This window comes from Xyrauchen texanus, chromosome 21 (genome assembly GCF_025860055.1).
Source record: "Xyrauchen texanus isolate HMW12.3.18 chromosome 21, RBS_HiC_50CHRs, whole genome shotgun sequence".
In the NCBI taxonomy this organism is placed as follows: domain Eukaryota; kingdom Metazoa; phylum Chordata; class Actinopteri; order Cypriniformes; family Catostomidae; genus Xyrauchen; species Xyrauchen texanus.
Genome location: NC_068296.1, coordinates 17,146,599 through 17,170,849, shown reverse-complemented (window position 1 = coordinate 17,170,849; position 24,251 = coordinate 17,146,599). Strand labels below are relative to the sequence as shown.

Below are 24,251 nucleotides of genomic sequence, written 5' to 3'. Positions count from 1 at the left end.
TTGGGTCATGGAGAGTTGGTAGCGATCCATATTTGTTCTTTAGCTTGGAAGCATATCCAGCCTTGTGTTGACCCTCGTTGATGAAGCAGTCCAACATAAAATGGTTTGCACAAACACATAGGGATTTTCCTATTGTTGTGGGCACATTGCCATCAAAAATAAAACGAATCCACTGGGTCTTCAGTGGCTCAGATGCCGGGAGTACATGAAGACTCTTGTGTTCGCTCTTGCAGACAACAACAGAACATTTGGCCTGTTTACCTTGTAGCTGGGGCATTCTCAAGTTAGCACAAGCGGCTCTAGCGAGGAGATAAATATGGCGGACTGTGCGCTGGTTCTCAGGTTTTAATGAGGGTGGATCTAAGCTACTCAGGCGTATCTCTTTTACCTTTCCCCTTTTAACGTCATAAGGGGCTGCAAACCTGAATGGCTGTTTTTATTGATAGGGAAAGGAAAGAAACAAGGGGATGGTCTTTTACCATATTTTGTGGTTGTCTACACACACTGGGGACACATAAATATGTAAAAAAAAAATTAAAAGATTTTGCATAATATGTCCCCTTTAATAAGACAACACATTGTGAAGCAATGTGCACCAAGTCAGTGTTGCAGTGTTGAAAGCATACTCAAATGTATATTCCATTGAGGATTCCCTCTAAGTTCTCACAAAACAAGAACAATTGCTTTAGTAATGCATGTGTTCTGAATAGAGGGTTACGTTATAGGTTGTACTCTGGATGTAAATATCATGTATGCCACAGGGAATGTCAGTGTCACGACCTCTGAGGGGATATGTAGACAAAGGCATTGCGATACTTTTCATATCAGACTCACCATCTGTGGTGGTGTTGGGGGGGGGTATGTGAGTGAAAACAATTTGACCATTAAATCTCCGCCCTCGAGTTAAAACCAAATCGCTAAATTCGTGTTATAGGAGGAGTCAGTGAGGAATTTCTGAATGTACCGACACGCTAAAATATCACTTCGAATACCATTTCAATTGCTTATCAGCTGTAGAGCGCGAGAATAGTAAATACAAAAGTAACCCGAAGTTGTATTAGAGGCGTCTCTTCCTCCACCACACTGAGGTCTGCGCTAAAAGCGGCGAGAAGGAACGGAGAGATTAGGGCAGTAGTTTGGGGTCTCTGTTATGTTTTAGCTGACGCTTGAAGCTCTGGATTCGAAGATCTACAGGTCCGCCTGTTTTTCAATCTACATTCATTCACGCCAGTCTTACAACCATCATACTCTACCTCGTTGCATCTTTGTGGAGCACTGGACAACGAAGGACTACGCGTGCTTTGTGGGGTTTCGAGGTGAGAATTTTTGGTAAACTTAACTCCTGTTATTGTTTACTTGAATGCAAAGTTATGACGGGTGGTCAGTCTGTAGGATACACCGAAGCTCTATTTTGTGGATTATATTTTGTGGTTTGTGGTGTTTTATACTGAAATTGGCCCTTCTGTTGTTATATTGTAGCTGAACAAAACAGACCAACACTCGACGTGTTTATTATTTTGACAGTAGTGTATGATGGTTAAATCAAAGTGTTGCCTCACTCTGACGGGTGAAATGAGCGTTCACGCGCGTTATCTTTTAGGCGATTGACATTTTATTTAAGTGTAATTAGTTTGCGAGACTTGTAGGCAGATAACTAAAAGGCATTACACTAAAATGCTTATTATAGTTATCGCCTAATCCTATATCACATCCCTCAACATAGATTTCATATATATTTTCCTCAAGCTACTGGCTCGCGGATTTTGTGTAACTGATGGCGACGGCTATCACGGCGAGTCGGTTTCTTATAAATCGAATTAGTTCAGTAAAGCTCAGGGAAAGTAAGTCTGGGAGGGATGAGGAGGCATCAAGCTGGCGGTTTTCCCACGGGGTGTGACAGCAGGCAGCGTGTGTTGTCCAGGACTTCCCGTCATAGCTGTAGTTATAGCTCCCCAGTCACGCAGGGTCAGCAGATGGAGGTGTCCGATTGAGGCACCCTGCCGTGGGGTATAAGTTCAGTGCCAGTTTAAATCAATCAGACACCCATTGTCTCACTTGGGGCGTCACTTCCATCCATCCATCCATCTCTACCAACCATGGCACAATGGACAATTTTGCGTATTAAAGGGTTCAAACAAAAGAAAGTCATGTTTATTTTTTGTACAATCAATATTAATATGGATGAAACTGTAATGTGCTGAGGTGTTGTGAATGCATAAAAGAAAACCATCCAAGAAAAAATATTAAACACACACACACACACACACACACACACACACACACACACACACACACACACACTCACACACACTCACACAAACACGTTGATGCAGCCATCCTTATGAGGACTTCCCATAGCCATAATGATTTTTACTGTACGAACTATAGAGTCTATGCCCTAACCTTAACCCTACCCCTAATCCTAACCCTCACAAAATACTTTCTTTATTTTTAAATTTTCAAAAGTACATAATTTAGCATACTTTTAAGGGATTTGAATTAAGGGGACACTAGAAATGGCCTCATAAACCACATTTATAGCATAATACCCTAGTAATTACCAGTTTGTAATCTAAAAAATGTCCTCGTAAACCACCCAAACCTGCCCACACACACACACACAATCCCTCTGGACCAGTCTCTTGACTCCTTTTTAAAGAGCCAGAAGTTCCCATTACAGGTGTGTGCAATGAGAGACAATTTGGGCATAGGCCATTCAATCTAGAAGGCACAGAGAGCACCACTAAAACACAGGAGCTGTGTCCCAAATGACACACTATGCACTTACAGAATACACTGTGCACTTAACTGTGTAGTGTATACAGGGGCATTTATTCTGGGTGGGGTGGTATATAATCAAGACTAGCAAGTACAACCCCCCACCCCCCACCCCGCCCTTGAGTGTGTACATTTTCAAATTGTAGTATCATCCCAAATGAAACACTTAACATTTCATTACAACACTGAAGAATTCACCGTTTAACAGCGGATTCAAGTGATGTTTCAAATGCACATGATGTGTTACCACTCAGTTTAACCCTTATATCTAAAATAATGAACATATTTACCCAGTGTGGGTGATGGTAAAACATTCAACTCACATTTGTGACGTGAAGTTCCGCTAGTTGCCGCATTCTCCATTGTAACAACGTAACTCTGCCCTTCCGCTACATACGACAAGCTACGAGGGCTGAGTGCATTATGTATACAATGTTCCACATAGGGCTGGGTGATATATCGAATATGAATGATATAAAAGTACACACTAAACCTTTACATGTCAAAATAAAAGCTCCATCTTGTTCATTCACAAAAAAACTGCTCAAAAATTATTTTTATTAAGCTACTATATATCATTGTATATAAAATATAAATGTAAATATCAATGAAAATGATCACATCTCATTCTCCCTTGTTATGTGTTATGTGAAAAACTGTAAGGAAACATTCCTTTATTATTTTAAATAGATTTCTATTCAATGCCTTAAATAGATTTAATCTACTTGGTTACATTAGTTGTTTGGATGAAATGATGCTTCCTCTGATTCAAGAAAAACAATATTTTTATATTGAATATCGTCAATAGGCTGAAAATAAATTTGTATAAATATATATATATATATATATATATTTGGCCATATCACCCAGCCCTAATTGCACTTAAAAATAAACTTATTTTTGTTGCATTTTCAGTGTTAACATACTACTTGACTACTTACACTACACAATGGGATAGTATAGTGCATAAGGGTGCAGTTTGGGATGCACTTAGGGTCGTCACAGCAACTCACATATTTTGGTGATGTTTGGTCTCTGTTTTCAAAGAGTGAAATTCTCCAGGCGTGCTGCACCTTTTGACATGAATTACAGGGATTTTCCTGAAAACTAAGACCATATATGATTATTATCTTTGGTCAAATTCCAGAAGCAACAGAAACACTCCCGGGTTTGGCTAATGTATCCTGTACATTTTGGCATAACTGAATGCTTGTAATCTTTAAATGCACTTAGCCAGTGATATGAATTGTTACTTACTATGCCTTCAGAATATTGTTTTTCAGGCTACATAAAACAAATATTTTTCAGGTATGACTGCACAGTCTGTCAAATGACATCAAAGATGGTGATGTACTTTAACAGGCTATGCAATGTAGTGAAATTATCAGGTGTCATAAAAAACCTTTTTGAATCCTGAAACTTAACAATTAATGATAACTCTTTAAAAAGCAGAATATTGCTTTAAACTATGCCCTGGTTTAAATGCACAAGTGTTTATTAAAGGTTTTTAAAAGCTTAAATACAAACTTTCTAAATTCAATGTGCACTGTAACTGTATCCATTAGGGTTTTGCTGAAATTGTCCCTATTTCTGGACTGTATTTTTGTAGTCTGACATAAGATTTGCTGCACTTGTTCCACAAAGCAGACTCAGACCAGTTTTCAATTAGTCAGGCACTTGTGCGAGAAGATATTGGCTCTGAGGGATCCATTAATGCCAGTCTCTGGTGTCAGTGTAGTTTCGCTAAATGCTGATGTCAGAACCACTCAAAGACTTCACTCACACAATACAACACTGGCTCAAAGGTGAAGCTGGAGCATTAAACTTTGCGCTCCTTGAAGCTATTGTGAGTTATTCATGAAAAAAACTTTGATTGTGAATATGCGGGCTTCAGAGGTTTGTGATAGTCTACCATAATCAAGGTCTTTGTTAAATTGTCATGGACATTCAGTCTATCGATAATGAAATCTGTTGTGAGGGACTGTTGTCTTTTTTTCTGAAGCCATTATTTATTGTTGGATATATGGTCACAGTTATTAATTTTGCCCATTTTCCATTGCAATAGTACAAAATTCATTTTACAGACTTGAAAATGAAGTGCACCAAACTGACCTTCTTGGAACTGAAGTGGTTGACATGTGCACTAATTTCTCAGACTGATGCAGAGTTGGATGAGGGAGTGTATATTGTCTTGCTTGAACATGCACAGAATCATTCAGTCTGCTGGAAGCATTGAGCTACTGGAAATTAATCTATGGATCTTCATAGTGGGAAGTCCCCATGGAGAGCAAGAGGCCTGTCTCCAGGCTGTAATATTAATATCAGTTGACATGCCGGCAAATGAGCTGGTCATCAGGGCTGGTTTGGTCTTCACCGCAGTTCCCACATCCCTAATCGGAGCAGGTGATTCATTCCAACCTGAGCTCTTATCAAGCCTCCAGTGAAATGCCCTTATTGACAGCAGAGCGAGGTCCCTAGGAGAAAAAGAGGTCAAGTCATCACTTTCTTCCAAGTTTCAGGCATCAGAGCTACAGGAGCTGGCAGTTTGTGGTGTGCCGAGGATCTGGAATGAGATAGATTATCTATTGCCTTGAAGGGAAAATTGCTTTTTCCCCCTATTTGCTGGAAGACTCTCATCTAATGTGTGTGACATGGGGCGCTTCACCCAGTAATGGGTTTGGGGCGTCGTTGCCTCCGAGACTTATGAAATTTGCTAAGGATTAATTACCATGAAGAATACGTATTCTTTGGTCATAGATCCTTTAAAAAAATGTAGAGGCTTTTAAATTTACTCAAATAAAAAGTAACCCCAGCATAATTCAAATAACATGTTCTTTATTAGAAAGTAGGGATGCTCCGATCAGGATTTTTGAAGCCGATACCGATCACCGATCTTCTTGTCACCTGATCGGCCGATACCGATCCCGATCATTTTGCCTTTTACTGTCATAACTGACTATATGTAAGCTTTCTGCACACTGTCACTATTAATTGAAATTTCCTCTTTCCAGTAATATCACTTTGCCTAGTTATTGCTGAAAAAAAGTTAGCTTATTATAAAGATTTTTTTTTAATAAGACTTTAAAACAAGTATAGGCTAACAAAATATTCTCTATATAAAGACAAGTGTAAAAATGAAGACAAACTGATAACTCATAGGTGCAATTAAACCCAATGTGACATTTTTGGTTATTGATTCATTGTCATTATTTAATATAATTATTATTATACCTTATTTTATTATATGTAATACATATTTTGGCATCTTAATATTTTATAAAGAATTATTATATTTATAAATTCCAGCCTTTTCATTTAGTTGGATGATTAATAGCAAATTTTTAACTTGTTGCTGCTTGAACTTTAACGAGGGAAGAAAGAGAGCATGTTTCTGGACTCTACGGGTGCTGCTATTGTTAATGCCATTGTAAAGGGATCAATGGAAAGGAGGAGGCGAGAACCGGCTTTTCAATATAAATAATAGTTTAATAGTAAACTTAAAAGAAGACACAAAAACACCCATGACGGACATGTCCGTAAACGATCTCTCTCTCTCCCACACGATACTCTGCAGTCGACCTTTATACCTCGGAGGCTTGATTAGCCTAATACGGGACCGGGTGTGTATGATCACGACCCGGCCCCACCCTCCGCCCTGCCACAGCCATTTAATCAGGAGATATTTAATAAAGATGTCTGAATTACACCACATCTTGTAACTTGTGTCATTACCTATGCCTATGCCGGCGGAGACTGAGAAGCTGCCACCATGAAGGATAATAAGGACCGTTTCACTGCTCAAACTGTTTTCTGCCCTTTTCCTTGTTGCATGTGAAACACCACATTAAAATACAGTACACAATCTTTTAATATTCGCCATACCTCTCCCACTGTATCGTTCTTAACTGCTGAATCAAGTTTGTCGTCTTATGACACTATGCCAGTATTCCCCACACTCCGTCTAAAGTGTCATGACAGTGCTGCTGACATCTTAAAGTAGCCATGCATCTTTTACAACACGAGCAATCGGTTTATGTGTTCGGCCAAATTACCGATCAACGATCAAGTCATTGGACGGGAATATCGGCCGATACTGATCGGTGGCCAATTGATCAGAGCATCCCTATTAGAAAGCATAACAACCTGGTTAGAGAAATCAAAGTACTATTCATAATAGGTTTGTAAGAACAATGCACAAAAATCAAACAAACTACACCACACAGGATATTCTCAACATAAATGTAAAATTAATTTGCAATCTAATAAACCCAGATGTTGATAAATAATAGTATAAAGAAAACTGCAAAATACTTCTTAGCTAATGTAGGTATTCATTTTTATCTAAACCAAGTCTATCTAGAAATGTATAATTATCTAGAAATCATTATCTAGAAATGTTCAAGTTTATCTAAGAAGTACTCATTGTATATTATACAATTTGTATTTATAATCATAAACCTGTTGAGTCCAGGGCACATGGTGCACTCTAGAGTTACACGCTGAGCAAAGCAGCAATATGAAATAATTTATCATTACAATTCAACTCGCAGAGTTTGTCAATATGATCGCTTGCCAAATCTTGGCTATAGATGCAGTACTCTGGAAACTCATCACAGATCAAAGCACTAATTAGTGATCTCTGAATCATCAAGGAAAAAGAAAGATAGGCTTTAGCCTATCCATATGATTTGATATGAAGCACCTGTAACTCATGTAACTACCGCATTATTATTTGTATTTATAGAAAAGTTGGCGGTTATATTAAATATGCACAGAACGCAGAGGTAAGTTATGTTCTTATGACAAGTTATGGCAAGCTGGTGTATACATCCATTGTGGAGCTAAAATCACATTGTACAATCTTACTGTTTTTTATATCAGACATGATGTTGTTAACCTGTTACGTTCATTTGGAGCGTGCACACATGTGCTGCTGATCAGATCGGGAGGGGTATTTTTTCTCTTCCTTATTCAGACTTTGGTGATTGACAGTGTATCTAACTAGAGCGTTCACTAAACTTTTTATGCAAAACCTGATTCCTCAATTTAAAAAAATAAAATCATGCCAAAACTTATATTTGAATTAATCGTAAAAATCAATCAGCCCTACTTCAGGCACCATAACAGCATTGTTTTTCTGAAGTCATGTGATAGATGAAATTTGAGCCATTGTTGACTGGTTAATTTCTCCTTTGAAAATGTCTCCTTGTGTGTTCTTTGGGGAAAAAAAAGAAAATCATAAGGGTTTGAAACCCATGACATGAGGGTAAGTAAATAATGACAGAATTTTCATTTTTGGATGAAATGAACCTATATTTATGCCTGGCAACTGTTGAACTTCAGTGGTGATTTTATCTCTATTGTTCTTGTTTTTTCATTTGTTCAGGCAAGACAAAAGCAAGAGTGCACATGCTTTTGTCTCAGATGACTTTGAGAAATTTTAGAGGATGCAGTTTAGAGCTCCAAAGTTCATTCAAGACAAGAATATCCAGTGGCCCTGGTAAAGGAGCTCTTTATCAAGAGGACACAGACTGCTTGTTTGTGTTAAGCATAAGAAAAACTCATGCTTATCTATTATTCCGGCAATTTCCTTCAATATTAGTGTGCCAAGTATATAATGAGATGAAAGTATGCATATAATAAGCTGTGTCCTACAGATAGCCAAGACTCTCACAGTCATTTGACATGTTAATCTGAAATAACCACACTGAGAAATGCTGGTTTAGATGTTAAAATTAATTCTCTTTTGATTTGCCCACACTGCACTTATTGGAAATATAGGATTTATTTGGAAAAAAGCCTATGTTGCTGGTGTGTCCATTTTTCTTGCATGTCTAAGAAATTGCACTGGTCAGGCAACTATATTATCTAGATGTGCTGTCACCACAGTTTAATGCATTTCAGTTACTGACAGCAGTAATATAATAATAGGAAAAGGAAACATTGAAATTAAGTTCTCCTTGAGCTACTTGTTTAATTTAGTGATTAAAGTGGCTTACTTTCATTTGTAGAGTCTCTAAAATTAATGAAAGTTGGTGGTGGGCTTGATATTGGACTTGAGGATCTATGATGTGTCCACATCATTATTCAAGCGCAATATGTCCTTTTATTCAGATTATCCTTTTCTTTAAACTCACATCTTGGTTAATTCATGTTAATGCATAATGGTTATTCAGTCAGACTACTGTGTTGAAGCCAACATTTCTGTGACACTAGCCGCACCAAGACCCTGTTTCCTCCTGGTATTTCGATGCATTTCGGGTGATCCGGTCACATGTGGTCAGGTGAGACACATCGCTGTTTACACCTGGCCAAATAAATGCATCACCTGTGACCACTTGTGTTCAGAGGGTCTCTGTTTCATGACAGCATACATCAATCCCTATGTCAGTGTGTTACTGCATGACAATAAAGCAACAAAGTCAGAAAAGACAAGGAAAGCTAAAAAAAAAATGGCACGCTCTTTCTCACAGATGCTCCACCTCCTCCACTTCCTGGTGGACGGCAGCAAGCTCCCCCGCCCCTGGGGCTTGGCAGCAGCTCCCCGCCCCTTAGTGGATGGCTCCTTCATCTCCTGGCAGACAGCAGCGGGCTCCTCCGCCTTCGGGCAAAGCGCTCCTGTACCACCGTATCATACCTCCTCGGCGTCACGACCCTACCCCAGTGGCGAGGGCTTTTCTGATGCCGCATCTTCCTCCTCTCCTAGGTTTTGTCACCACTGTAGCAGACTCTGCCTTCCCTACTAAGGAGGAATCGGGAACTGGCGTGAACAATCAACAGAGCTTTACTTTCAAAGTCAAATTAAAACAGTACAACGAAACATAGACAACAACAACAACCGCCATTCACCACTAAGTGGTGGTGATGTCATGGCGACGCTTGTCTCAGGCTATGTGCACATTTACGCCACGTGAAGTGTCGAACGCCCGCTGGCAGGAGGTCACGGGACAGATCCAACAGGTGACACAGGTTGACTGACTGAGATGACTGGCTGATGCACCACCTGTGCTCCCTACTGTGCGAACTTGCTGTGCTTTAGCCACCCGGCGCTCTGCTCGTTGTTGTGAGCGTCGCTCCTCTGCCCTCCGTACACACACACACACAGACACATGTGTCTCTCTCTCCTCAGTTGGCGACACCGACTCGTCCTTATCCCCCTCTCGGCTAATTAGGATGATTCAGCACTGGGCGTGCGTCCTTACAGCCCAGCCATGCCCTCCTCCTTATCACACCTGCAATAAAGGAGCTTTAAGTGTTTGTTTGTGCTTCTTTTCTGTGTTGATATCAGACACACTTCTGTAAAGCTCTTGTGATTGTGTATGTATTCGCTTTTTTAAATTTTCAGTTCGGACGGTTATTTCCTTTTAAAGCTGCTCGTAACCAGCAAAGTTTAAACCTTTTTTTAGCGCAGCAGTAGATTGACTGTAGAGGGGTGGTGCTTTACTGCTGCCAGGATGCATACAGGATGGATTTGCGTTTACACCTCAAATGAGATGCAGTCAAATGCATTTTTGACCACATTCGTATATGGTTTTTGTGATCCAATCACAAAAATTTTTTAGAACCCATTTATACCTCTATTTAGGGTTTCCACATGTGATCAGATAACCTGAAACACATCTTAATACCAGGTGGAAACAGGATCCAAATGAAATCTTTAAAATAACTTGTTGCCAAACGGGTTTCCTGAATACTCTCTGTTGGACAAACAAATAGTCCCACCCCAAACTCACACCTTTGATTGAGCCAGTGTTGCTTTTTCAGGCTGGTTGGGATGCACGCTCAAGCAAAGCAGTGTTTTGAAAGAGTAGCACATAGCCACAGCATTTACACTTTTCTGGATAATTAACCTACAAATAGGTAATTTATAGTCTCTGTAGTTTACACACTTTAGCTTTATGGCCTTGGTTTTAACTAAATTACTTAAGTGAAAATTCATGGCAATTTTATGATACAGACACACACAATTGTTCTTGTGGATCCTGAGATGTCAAGTAAAAGTGCTACATTCATTAGAATAATCCACTGAGTTGCTGTCTTTAGTTAATGTGTGTGTGTGTGTGTGCGTGTGTGTGTTTGTGTGTGAGTGTGAGAGAGACAGAGAGATTTGTGTTGCCCAAACACAGTCATTTATCTCTGTATGGGCTCTCACTAAACAGCAAATGCCTGTTTTCCGTTTCAGCTTTTGACACACTTATAACTCTCTTCACTACTCCTGAGTCAGGCATATTTGGTTTGCTTCTCCTCCAATCTTCTCTTTTCTCTCTCTCTCTCTCTCTCTCTCTCTCTCTCTCTCTCATACCAGTAGAAGTTTATTCCCCACATTCTTTCCCCCTTCTCTTGCTCTTTGGTTTTGGTAACAGATCTGCGGTATGCTTCTGTGTATTCAAACTCAGAAGCCATTACAGACAGACATTCCTTTGTAGAAAACAGTTGGTAGATTTTTTTTGTTTCTGTGCCCAGTGTTGTCAGATGCTCCCTGTTGGTTTGTTCTCTTTATGCTTGTTTTGAGATGATCAAGTCGAATGTTGTGTAGTCTTTGTATCCCACACACTCGATTAGCTCAGTATTCATTAAGATAAACTGAACATGTGTTTAAAGTCTATGCTCTCTGATACAATTTAAGGGCTGCCCTTTTTGGAGCATTGTCCTGATGACATGCCAATTTTAGACCTGATGTTGAATGAAGCTTGCAGGCACAAATGCTTCTGTAATGTTGTTTGATTCTTTTGATTATAATGAGCACAATTTGGATTTTATTTGCTGTCTGCTAAACCCAAAGTTTATGAATGCCACTACACAGTATATATACATTTCACCCCATAAATGTACTGTAGTTTATGGGGTGGGAAAAAATATAGATTTACCTATGCATTGCGATATTCATCTCAATATCAGTTCTTAAATCCCAAGATCGATCTTTTACTCTATGCACAACCCTCTACACAACGAGAGGAAATCACTTGCCTTTCCAACCAGATTTCGTGCTATATATGTAAAATGTATATATTTGGAAACTGGCAGAATTTTTTTTTTAGCTACATTTCACTCACAAGAGTTTGTGTAGTTTAGTGGTGGAGTATACAGCAGCGCGATCCTTTCACTGCATGTTGAGGGTTAAAGTTGTTCCGTGTAATGTGTGTGTGTCCAAAGACGAGATCCACGCTACCCATTTGTCACTGAATAATGACTCTTTCAAATCCCTTTTTGTTCTCTACAGTCAGTTGTTAATAAAAAAACATCAAAAAATAAACATGATTTTAATCATGCATGGCACACGCTCTTTACAGAAATGACAATTTTCTTAAAGAGGCAGTACCGGTTTTAGCATGTTTGCAACAAATCAATCTAAATTGTACAAATTAAGTAATTAAACAATAAACATGTAACAATAAAAAAATCAAGTACCCTATAAAAAATATAATGAAATATATATTATATTATATATGAAATATAATTTATTGATTGAATACATGTATTTATTTATTTATTTTTTTAATGTGACAAAATTATGAAAAACTAATAAAATGTACCTAGTTTGAAGGCGCCCTGAATAATAAACAGCATTAGCTGGGAGCAAGTGTATTTCATATGTAAGCAAAAGGGACATTATAACTGAAATATACCCATATGAATCAATATCGAATCGAATCGAGAGCTTTTGAATGGGAAAATCTTTATCTGTTCCCAGCCCCAGTAGTTTATACATGCATAAAAACGAGCACTAAAATATAAATTGTTGTGCAAGACCTCAAATCGCAACTGAACCACTTAGACATAAATAGGGTATATGTTGTTTTTCCCAAGATTTGTTCACCAGTAGGGCTGTACAAGTAATCAAAATGAAATCGAAATCGCGATATGACCTTGTGCGATTATTAAATCGTGAAGCACTGCAATTTAATTCAATAAATAAATAGTCTGCTCGCTTCAAAGTTTTTTTACACTGCTCTGTCCAGTCTATATTATGTCTACATTATTGCAGTGTTCTCAGAGCGGTTCTGTGCTCCACAACTACATCTCATTCTTAGAGTAACCTATGTTTGCTAATGTGCGCGCTAAGCGCTCTGTTTACACTAAACCGGCACATCCTGCGTAAAACGGTTTTTATTATCATCTGTGGTAGCAGCATCTCAGTATCAGCCAGGCACAGGTTTCATAATAATGTGGAATACAAGATGTGTTATAATTCATACTTCTTTATGAAATGATTGCTGAGCAAACAGCATTAACAGTAGGACCTGTAGAGGTTTTTACAGTAAGAAAAGATGATGATTAGTGGCCTGAGACCCTATCACAAAATAGACAAAAACAGATACACAGTACAGTTTGAATATGAAGAAGACATCAGGTTTTTTTTATTTATTATATATTTATTTGGTTGTGGGTGAATAAAAAAAGTCTCAGTTTGGTTCTTTTTAGGGATGTTCCAATACCATTTGTTTTAGAACGAGTACGAGTACTGTTACTTTTTTCAGTACTCGCCGATACAGAGTCCGAAACCTGTTTTTTTCCTGAACTCAATATCAGCAGTTTGTTTAAATTTTATCATCAAAATTGTTTTTTAAATAAAGAAATGAATTAAAACTTTAATCAAATGAAAGTATAACAATAATATATATATATATACATTTTGTAGCTCTGACATAATGACGGCAGATTCCCAATCCGGAAAAGCCGGTCACTACGAGAATAACAGTAATTATTAAACCACAAAAGGCAACTATACAAATAAATAAATAGTATATGACTCTTGCTAAAAAGTGAGTTAGAGCTCTGCCTGCTGTCATCTGTTACAAACGGAACATGCGATGCTCATAAAAGTGTTTTCCGTGTATGAGTCAGGGATCTCTAAATGTATGAGCAGTTTGTGTCTTTATGCCAACACAACACCGGCTGCACACATTCACAGGCACTCACTTTTAAAATGCTGCAAGTACAATTGATCTATTTATCTCATTAAATTGCAGCTTTGGTGTTAAATAATCTCACTAGGACATGAAGTGATTTTAATCTGTGTGCTGAATGTTTACGTTATGACATTTGTACATCAGATGGTATCGTTTTTGGTATCAGAGCATTTTGTACAAGTACATGAGCGTGGTATCGGACCCGATTCCGATATCAGTATCATTGCATCCCTAGTTCTTTTTAAGAGGACTCAAGTGTGTAAAACCCAGTAGCCTTTGGCAATTGAACATTTGAAAAACATTACAGATCATAATCACAGTTTAAATTGAGTGGTGGTATAGTGTGCTAAAGCACATAACTGTTAATCAGAAGGTCACTGGTTCGACCCCCACAGCCACAACCATTGTGTCCTTGATCAAGGCACTTAACTCCATGTTGCTCCGGGGGGATTGTCCCTGTAATAAGTGCTGTGTAAGTCGCTTTGGATAAAAGCATCTGCCAAATGCATAAATGTAATGCAAATGTAAATCGCAATATATTTCAAAATAATCGCATTATGACTTTTAGTCCAAATCATGCAGCCCTAAGCACCAGTATGCAGATATGCATTATGCATTATCAACATTAATATGCATTCCTCGTTAGGATCAATGCATTTCTGTGCCTATGTGTCTGTAATTCCACAATACATTAAATTGGTGTATCAAAAATAAATAACACTGGTATTACAAGTCTAGTATAAAAGCATTTATAGGGATAGTTTACCCTAGAATGTAAATTCTGTCATAATTTACTCATTCTCATTTTGTTCCAAATGCGAATGACTTTCTTGCTTTCGTGAAACATAAAAAGGAGGTGTTTGGCAGAATGTTAGGAACTGACAACCTCAGTCACCATTCACGTTCAGTGTATGGAAAAAAAGAGCAGTATCAACATTTTTCAAAATCTATGCTCTTTTATTCTATAGAAGAAAGAAAGTCATACAGTTTTGAAATGACATGAGGATAAGTAAATGAGTATATTTTAAGTACCCTTTAAGGACTAAAACACAATTGTTGGCAATTCAGTGAAAAATACAAGAGCTGTCAGAAAACAGTTTATTTAGTGCAATTGCATTAACACTTCCATAAAAACCACAATACTCCTATAAACTAAAACTTAAAATTAAACTGACAAAACCACAATTGAACTGACAAAAATATTTGTTGTCAAGTTGCAGATTTGTTTCTGTGAGAAGGTACAATACATGACCAATCCTACAGAACATTTCCCAAGTCTCCTCATAATGTATTTGACAACTTCCTCCTACAAGTCTGCCACATCAGATGCCACTATAGGCCCAGCATTTAACAAGATTAAGTTGACATGTTCTGTACTTTTTATTTTTTACTTCTAATTATTTTTTTATGTGCTGCTATAAATTTTTCAACCAGGCCACATGTAGCTTTCAACAAATTTGGTGCGTCACTAAAGTTCGAATAGGAAAAACCCAGTCATCATTCTGTCAAGACAGCGATCAGCTTTGCTCTGAAGAAAACTGTCCTCTTCAATCACAAGATAATGTGATCAGGGTGTCTATTGTCACTTTGTGTGGTCATTAATGAGAAAACTACACATTTCATCATTCAAGCTGCTGAGGAAATATTTAGGGCATTGATATCATTCCCCACTGATTATGTTGAAGAATGGATGAAATAGCCCATGAAGTCTAATCTCTTCCTTTCCTAATCTCTGCTCGTATATGGAAACCACCAGAGGAAAAGACTGAACAGTCTTCAAAGGTAGTAAATGCTTTATGTGAGCATAATTTGCATGTTACTGATTATTTTAACATAAATTGACTTTTTTGATGATAAAGAGAATAGGATTGTTTGTGAATGAGTGTTAAAGGGATAGTTCACCCCACAATTAAAATGTCATCATTTACTCATTCAACATTAAAGGTGAAAATGAGCCACTCTTTTTCATATAATAAAAAAGTGAATGAGGATTGGGGCTGTCAAGCTCCAATATGACAAAAAAAAAAAAAAAACACCATAAAAGTATCATAAAGCGGTACATAAGGCCAAATCTTATGAAGTTAAACACTAGCTTCATTTAAGGAATTAACAGATATTTAAATTGTTATTTACAGATAATCTTCCCATTCAGCGAGCTTATTAACTGTTGCAAGCGGATCATTGAGTTGAACTCGACAACTGGATATGCCTGATTCATGAACAAATCATTCACACTAGTTCTGTGAACTGGATCAAAAGTTAATTGCAACTATTCAGCTTAAAGCTACACTTTGCAACTTTAAAAAAATAGCAACATGTTATTAATGTGAGAGTGCAACAAAAATCAATAAAAATTGTATTCTAAATATTTTAGAGCTGCCGGTATGGATCTGAAAGTATTTAAAAGCAACCCAGTGATGGCTTTTTTCTTATTGATATAGTTTATATTTATCGATTAAAAATGTATCACGATTGATCGCATTTAATTGCATATACAAATATTTGCTGAGAAAGCCCTCATATAACAATAATTCAGTATATATTGATGAAATCATTATACATAGTTATCTTTAAATATTAAAAATTATATATATATATATATATATATATATATATATATATTCAGATAATTAAAATGCATTACATTCCTGTAGCAGAAGAGTTAATCATTAATAAGACAATACAAAAGCGGCTATAGAATACAATGTATTGTTTACTACCATATTATTGATCATAAGTCAATCATTGGCATACAGTTCACAGCAATCCATTTCACAAGTGAATTTGTCAATCAGTTTGAGATTTATTATGAGGGATGGTTTAAGAGCCGGTCAATTTACACCTGTGTCAGACATGCTTGTGTGGCGTCTCAGGTGTTGCGTCGTAAACATACAATTTTTAGGTTAAATATAGTTTAATACTTAGAACACATCTTCAGATCGCTTAGTCTGAAATGTTTTGAACTTAAGAACGTAACGCATGTTTGTGTTGTGTGTCTGCTGGACAGTTGTTTTCTTCACTGTATAAACTGCACGTTGCCACACAGCTGAAATTTCAATTACTGCCCTCTTGAGTAAACAGGTGGTATTACAAGCTTGCATTTCTCAGGAATCTTCCTTATTACAATCCGGGGTCATTGCGATTAAACACGTTATTTTTAATAAAATGTATCGCACACGCGTTAAATCGACAGCCCTAGTTTACATATAACAAAATGTGTGTGTAGTGAAATGCAATAATTATACTGTAATCGGTGCAGAACTTTTCACTTGCTAGCACAAGTGTGTGTTTTATTTATAACAGCAATCATTTTATAAATAAATCCTTTAGCTCTAGGCTTGCCAAGGACATGTGAGTCTTGAAATGATGATGACCACTGGTTTGTAACAATGACAATCTATAAATTAGTTACTACCGTGGTCTATTTGGCCAGAATATCCTGCAGTTATAAAAACTTTACAATGTTTGACCTTATCAGACTAGCACTCATTGTGTCTAATGTTAATAAAACGTTGCCTAACTTTTGTAACATAATTTATTTCAAAACATCAAAGTTTCCAATAAGATATGGCACTTACCTGCTCAGAAAACATGTTTTCAGATATCCATCATTTCCTTTATTTATTTATATTTCGTTATTTATTTGTCCATTCACTCTGATATGATGTCCTGTATTCATGTTACACCGGTGTACAACGATGCCTCAAACCACATTCATCCACGCAGAGGAGCAGATTCGAACAACAACCAAAACAATGTTCTTCCGCAAGACGCAGTTTTATTTTTTAACCGCTAGAGGGCGAAAAGTTACATAGTGCAGTTTTAAAAGAACAATCATGAAGTCTCATGATTGCGCCAATGAGAGATATGGCAAAATGTCAAGTTTTTCAGTGAATAACAAGCAAAACATTTTTTGGGGAACTTGACAACCCCAGTCTTATTCACTTTCATTTCATAAGGAAAAGAGTTGCCTGGAATGTGATGAGGAGGAGGGCTGTTCAGCCAGGAGGGGGATAGAGATGAGCCAGAGGTGCCATTTCGAGAGAGAGAGAGAGAGAGACACATGTGGCTGCTGTGTGTTTTTGTGGTTAAGGTGATTTGAGTTCATTTATGTCATTAAAACTTACGTTGACTGTTCAGCCGGTTCCTGCCTCCTCCTTGCCCACCATACCCCGTTAAATTGGTGCCGAAATCCGTGAAGGAGTAGGGATGTGCTCCTCGCCGCTGCCATCTGCCTGGGGACAGAGGGGTCGCTGCCAGCCGGCGAATGGCGGAGGAACCGCTGTCATACGCCGAGAAATGGGAGGAGCCTTTCTGTCTACAAAGGGTCGGAGGACTCACTGCCGTCCACCAGGGGAGGAGCAAGCTGTCATCTGCTAGAGGTCGGAGGAGTGGCTGAGGACCAGGCAACGATGTGTCCGGGGACCAGCGAGCCAGTTTTCTATCTCGCTGCTGTCTCTCCGTTTTGCTCTTTCCCTCTCCCCTTTTCCTCCCCACATTTCTCCCAGGGCTCCAGAAAGGCGGGGACCTGCCAGCAGTCATGGCATCACCCCCCCAGGAAGGGAGGGGATGTACATCATGCCAGGGGTTTCCCCAGTCTGAGTTGGGCGATGGAGGAGTGTGACAAGGAGTACGGCAGGGCCCGTGAGGACACATGTCCGGCCCTGAATCGGGCTAAACAGCTGGGAAGGGGATAAAGATGAGCTTGAGCTACCAGTTTGAGAGAGAGAGAGAGAGATCCACATTCAGCCGCTATGTGTGTGTCTATGTGTTTAAGTTGATTTGAGTTAATTTATGTAATTAAAACTTACTTTGACTATTCAGCTGGTTCCCGCCTCCTCCTTTCCCTCCTTACTCCATTAAAAGGATATTCTTGTAAGTCACCTTTTGTTTTCCTAGAAAGAAATAAAGTCATTTCAGTTTGGAAACATCATGATGCATTTAGTGCCGCTTTTTAAGACAATGATTTTGACAACTTCACTCCTCTGGCAGGTCGAAGACAAAGAGCATCAGGAAATGATAGAACTGGGCTTACGGCCTAATAATTAGTCACATGTCCTTCTGCCAGCTTACGTTGACTGAATTACAACCACCTGCTTGCAATGGTAAGACAGAAAACATTAGACCCAGCAGTTGAGGCAAGCCTCCAGCTGTTTGCTCTTGGATAATCTTATGATTGGCAAGTTGTAATGTTTTTCTTTTGTCCTGTGAGACTATGGCATCTAAGATGGTGTAATTTAACCAAATAAGGATATTTCAGTGCCAGGCTGTTCAGGTTTCTATAGACTTTCCCTGCCGGCAACTCTTATAACAGAACAGAAAATGTGATGTCAGCACTATTCCAGCCTCCTGTGTAAAGTCAAATGAAACTCCATAATCATAACAATAGAAATGGAGCTTAATGGCTCCATCTGAATGTTGTAATAATTTTAATGGACAAGTAAACAATTTTGGTTTACTGCATGCTAAATGATTAATTTCATGCATAGGGCTGTGCTGATGTAATCAAATATTGATATATTATGATACTTTCTCATGATATTGTATCGATACATTAGATCTATATATAGTGATATTTATATTCAACTTCTTGTGTATTCATATCATGCCCAGCATTTCAATAAAAAATAAGCTGGTTGTCTAAATAAGCGCTGTTCTTCAGTGCAGTCACAGATGCTACTATGAGGGGCTGAAACTGAGCCTGCAGGATTTAATGTTTCTCTCGTGGACACACTCTACCTCTCTTATGCCTTTGGAACTACAGCCGGCCAAAATATTGTTTTTCAGATTAATCGCGATGTAGATTTTAAACTCCTGGGCTTTCCCTCTTGTGTAAATCTCTGAGAATACCACAATGAACGAGCGCATATATGCGAATGTGAGGGATCGTCAATATTTTGCAGTGGTGTTTATAAATGGGTATAGTTCATAGTGTATACGCGTTTCCCACTGTACTCACAGATATGTTTTGTTGACTTGATGTTGGACTCCATCCTATGATGGTTGTTATTCGGTCTGTTCCATACACATGCACACTCTTCAAAAACCTGTTAGAATGCCGCTTTTATGTTTATATGGCTTTCTCCGGGAGAAACCTTGGGTGTGTTAAACTTCTTTCTCTTAATCCCTTAAATGGCATAAGGAAATCTGCATTCTTGTTTACATGACGTTTCAGAACACTGCTTTCTGCTAAAACCCTGGAATAAACCACTTTCTTTTTTTTATCTCCCTTTCTCCCAATATGGAATGCCCAATTCCCACTACTTAGTAGGTCCTCGTGGTGGCTCACCTCAATCCGGTTGGCGGAGGTCAAGTCTCAGTTGCCTCCGCTTCTGCGACGTCAGTCCACACATCTTATCACGTGGCTCACTGTGCATGAGATTCAAAGCATGGGAGGCTCATCCTACTCTCTGTGATCAATGCACAACTTACAACATGCCCCATTGAGTGCGAGAACCCCTAATCACGTCCACGAGGAGGTTACCCCATGTGACTCACGCCTCCCTAGCAACCTGGCCAATTTGGTTGCTTAGGACACCTGGCTGGTGTCACTCAGCACACCCTGGATTCGAACTCGCGACTCCAGGGGTGGTAGTCAGCGTCAATACTCACTGAGCTACCCAGGCCCCCGAATAAACTGCTTTCTTAAGTGCATGTAAACGTGGTCAGTGATGATTGGCCACTTGCTGGTAATTTTTCACTCACCAGTGTTTGAGTAGTGTAGTGGCGAAGTTCAGCTCCAAGCTTTCTGTGTAATTTAAGTCCAATGACGAGATCCAAACAATCCATTGGTCACTGAATAATAGTCAGTTATTCATCAAAAACAAAAAATAAACATTTAAGTCTAATCCCAAATGGCACTGATGCAATTTGACAAAAGCAGTTTGACCAAAATATTCTATCAAAGTCCCTACTGCTAGTCTTAAAATAGACAGTACAGTTTTAGTGCTTGTTCAACATAACTTTGTAAATACTTTTTAAAAAGTACAAATTAGGCATATAAACAACAAACATATAACAAAAAAATACATGCAATATAATATATGCAATTTAAAGACATCATATTTATTGATGGAATACAAGGACTTTGTAAATTTTTAAATATAAGAACAAAATGATGAAAAAGTAATAAAAATAAAATGTTGTATTACTGTAATTTACCAAGTTAGATGGTCCCCTGTATTAATAACAGCATTAGCAAAAAGAGAATATATTTAATACTGTATTTAAGCAAAATGGTCATTATAACAGAAATAAGCTCAAATGAATTAGAACTGAAAACTTGTGACTCGGAATCTGTATCGTGATATATCGAATTGTGAAATATGTATCGCAATACATATCACATCGTGAGGTTAATGGCCATACCCTGCCCTAATTTCATGGGACTGGAAAAATGAGACTTCCCATCTTAAATCTTGAAGAACAGTCAGCTAGTTTTTGGTCTAAAATATCATTTTTGATTTATTTGTATTAATTAAACAAAAATTCACATATACATATATATATATATATATATATATATATATATATATATATATATATATATATATATATATATATATATATATTTATTTATATAGGCTCCAGTACCCCCAATGCCCCAAGTAGGATAAGTGGCTATAAAAAATGTATGGATAAATATAAAAATGCATATATTTATTAATTTATTTTAAATGTCACTGAAATGTTGTTCTTTCTTTGTCAGGGATTGTCAGCACATTTTTTAAGAAACTCAGAGCAGATGGTTCAGGCCCACCTAGCCGTCCCCCCACAACTTTTTTTCCAGCATACTTTAATTCCTGCTTTCATCTGCAGTCTTTTTCTTAACGAGCCCAGATTTGTACCTCTGGTTAACTTATACATACATCTCTTGTACATCCTAATGATTAAACACAGCCAGCATTAAACTGTTGCTTTTTCAAGTTACTGGGTGATACACATTTTGTCCCTCTGTTATCTCTTCTATTACTGAGTACATGCATAAATCTTTGTCACACCACATGTTTGATCAAAGCTCAATTGTATAGCTTGAAGCTAATGAAATGATAAAGGCCCTTTAAAATCTGTTCTATTATCTTTGAAAGATAATTCAAAACAGGTTATTTGTCTTTTATAGTTCCTGATGAGATGTAATTTACAACATTTAAAGGAGTAGTTCACCTAACATTTACTCATCATTTACTCACTCTAATGACATTCTAAACACTGACCTATTCCTTTAAATCTTGAACCATATTGCAGATGTGATCATCTTCTCAGTTTCATTATATTTACATTTATGCATTTGGCAGACTCTTTTATCCAAAGCGACTTACACAACACTTATTACAGGGACAATCCCCCCGGAGCAACCTGGAGTTAAGTGCCTTGCTCAAGGACACAATGGTTGTGGCTGTGGGGTTCAAACCGACAACCTTCTGCTTAACAGTGTAGTGCTTTAGCCCACGACGCCACCACCACTCCAGTTTCACAATATCAACTTGTATAACTTGTGAAATTTGGAGTATAGGGTACAAAGAGAGTTTTCTTTTAACCCTTGTGCTATCTTAATTATTTTTTTTTTTACCTTATTTGGTCTTCCCGGTCAAAAATGAACAGACTATTAAGAACTGCTTAAAAATCTCTCATTATGTTATATTATATTCTATCTTATTGTCAACTTGTTTTCTTTCAATTAGCACAGGTTTTGTATTTTTTTTTATTTGCTGATCGTAGGCCTAATTGACCTGAACTTATGCACTTTATTTTTGACTGCAAAAAAGCATTTTTTGTGGATAATTTTGGCAATATGAAATAAAATATGAAAACATTCAGTACTATTTATCACACTAGTGCTCTTTAATTTTTTAACCAGGAAGTTTGTTTTGAAATGCTTTTATTTAGTAAATAATTGCATAAAGTCAAACTTGTGGTGTTCCCTTCAAACATGACTGGCCATTGAAAATTAAAATGATGAAGCCCCAGAAGTGATGGTTGGAACGCAACTGGCCCTGGCACACACTAGCACGCCCTCATTTGGCTCGACTAATATTTATTAATGTTTCTAACGAAGAAAACAAGCAGACAAAAAGATCTAATGTAATTGATAGTATTAATATAGCATAATGAGAGCATTATTGAATAGGCCGGTCATTTTAAAGAACAAATTGCCCCCATCCCATCATTGAGAAGTGTCCAAAAATAAATTCTGGATTTAGTCAAAGTGTGTCAGATAATATGTGTGGCCCTGTTTATGCTTGTTTTGCAGGACAGACAATATATTTTGACAATTGTTGGAGGGTTTCACAGCCAATTGAAGACATATGGTACATGCATTAGCTTACAAGTTTTGTTGTAAACTGCATTTGTTTTAACCTCCCTTGTATACCTTCATCTAATGAAGTACTGCAGCAGTAGACCACCCACCAGAGTTACTCTACAGTAGCAAACCAGCTTCAAAGAAAATTCATGCAATCCTTTGCATATTAAGCAAAGTCAAAAATAAGATTCTGAATTAACTGACTGTTTTTAAACTAATTGAAGGGGGCAGGTACAGTTCTATTGGAAACTTTTTGACACGATTCATTAATTTTATATTGTTCGAAGACACTTACAGAGACCTGTGCTTTTTTTGCAAATACTAATACTTTTTATTTTATTTTCCTGTGTTGTTATGTGTGAGCCTGGGATCTGTACTCTCAACTTTCTCAGCACATTAATTTGTTCTATTGTTGATCCATCATCTTTTGTGGTTGAAACCAACTGACTTGTGCTCCTCATGAGACATCTTCTTGGATGCCCTCGAAATGATCTGATGTTCCATAGTTTCTCTGACTCCTCATGTGCCATAAATCTTCATGATGTAATCTTTCACACTGCCATTCCCACAGCTGGTGAGCTAAATTGCTTGTTCTCTGAGAGAGTATTGCATAGTGGCTAGGTAACCTTGCATTCAAATCCCATAGCAGACCATGACCATGATGACCGATCATATTCAACTGATGCATACAGATCTGCCTTCCACATCCCCGTTATTCTTGCCGGGGGCCTTTCCCTTTATATTCAAAGTTATTTACCTTTTTTTGCAATGTTTATCCATGTAAAAGTGATAGAGGGGGTTTTAAGAGTGTTTATGCCTGTACTTTCATTTTTCCCTGAAGATTAAATCTGGTTTTCTGAGAACATTTGTGTTGAGTGTGATTCCGCCTGACATCACTGTTCTGTGCTCTCATGGCCAGGGGGAGGAATGTTTCTAAAAGCACAGAGAGATTTTTATGAGACCTTACTGTGGAAAAATGTCTGGCCGTTTTGCCACCTACCCTTACCAGATTTCCTCCTGAGACCCTGTAAAAAGCTGGATATCTACCCTGGGATGTTAGGATGTCTTGTTCTTTTTTTTCCTGGGGGGTGTTTTGGGCAAATTGAAAAGCAGAAACATTTTATGAAAACATTATAAGACAACAAGCCTTGCTGAAGTCAAAAATGTTTCTCCAAAGAAAATGGTTTCAAACAGGCTTGCACAATAACATAATGTCTAATAATCTAGAACTAATGCAAGTGAGCTATATACTTAACTAAGGA

General features: G+C 37.8%; 1 protein-coding gene across 1 annotated transcript in view; it reads left to right on the top strand.

Moving 5' to 3' along the window:
- Nucleotides 1-929: 929 nt before the first annotated feature.
- The window catches only part of LOC127661856 (tetraspanin-18-like), a 74,490-nt gene continuing 51,168 nt past the window's right edge, over nt 930-24,251 (top strand). Inside the window, exon 1 of the mRNA XM_052152787.1 lies at nt 930-1,316. The gene's annotated coding sequence lies outside the window, so the exon portion shown is untranslated. The remainder of the gene's footprint in view (nt 1,317-24,251) is intronic.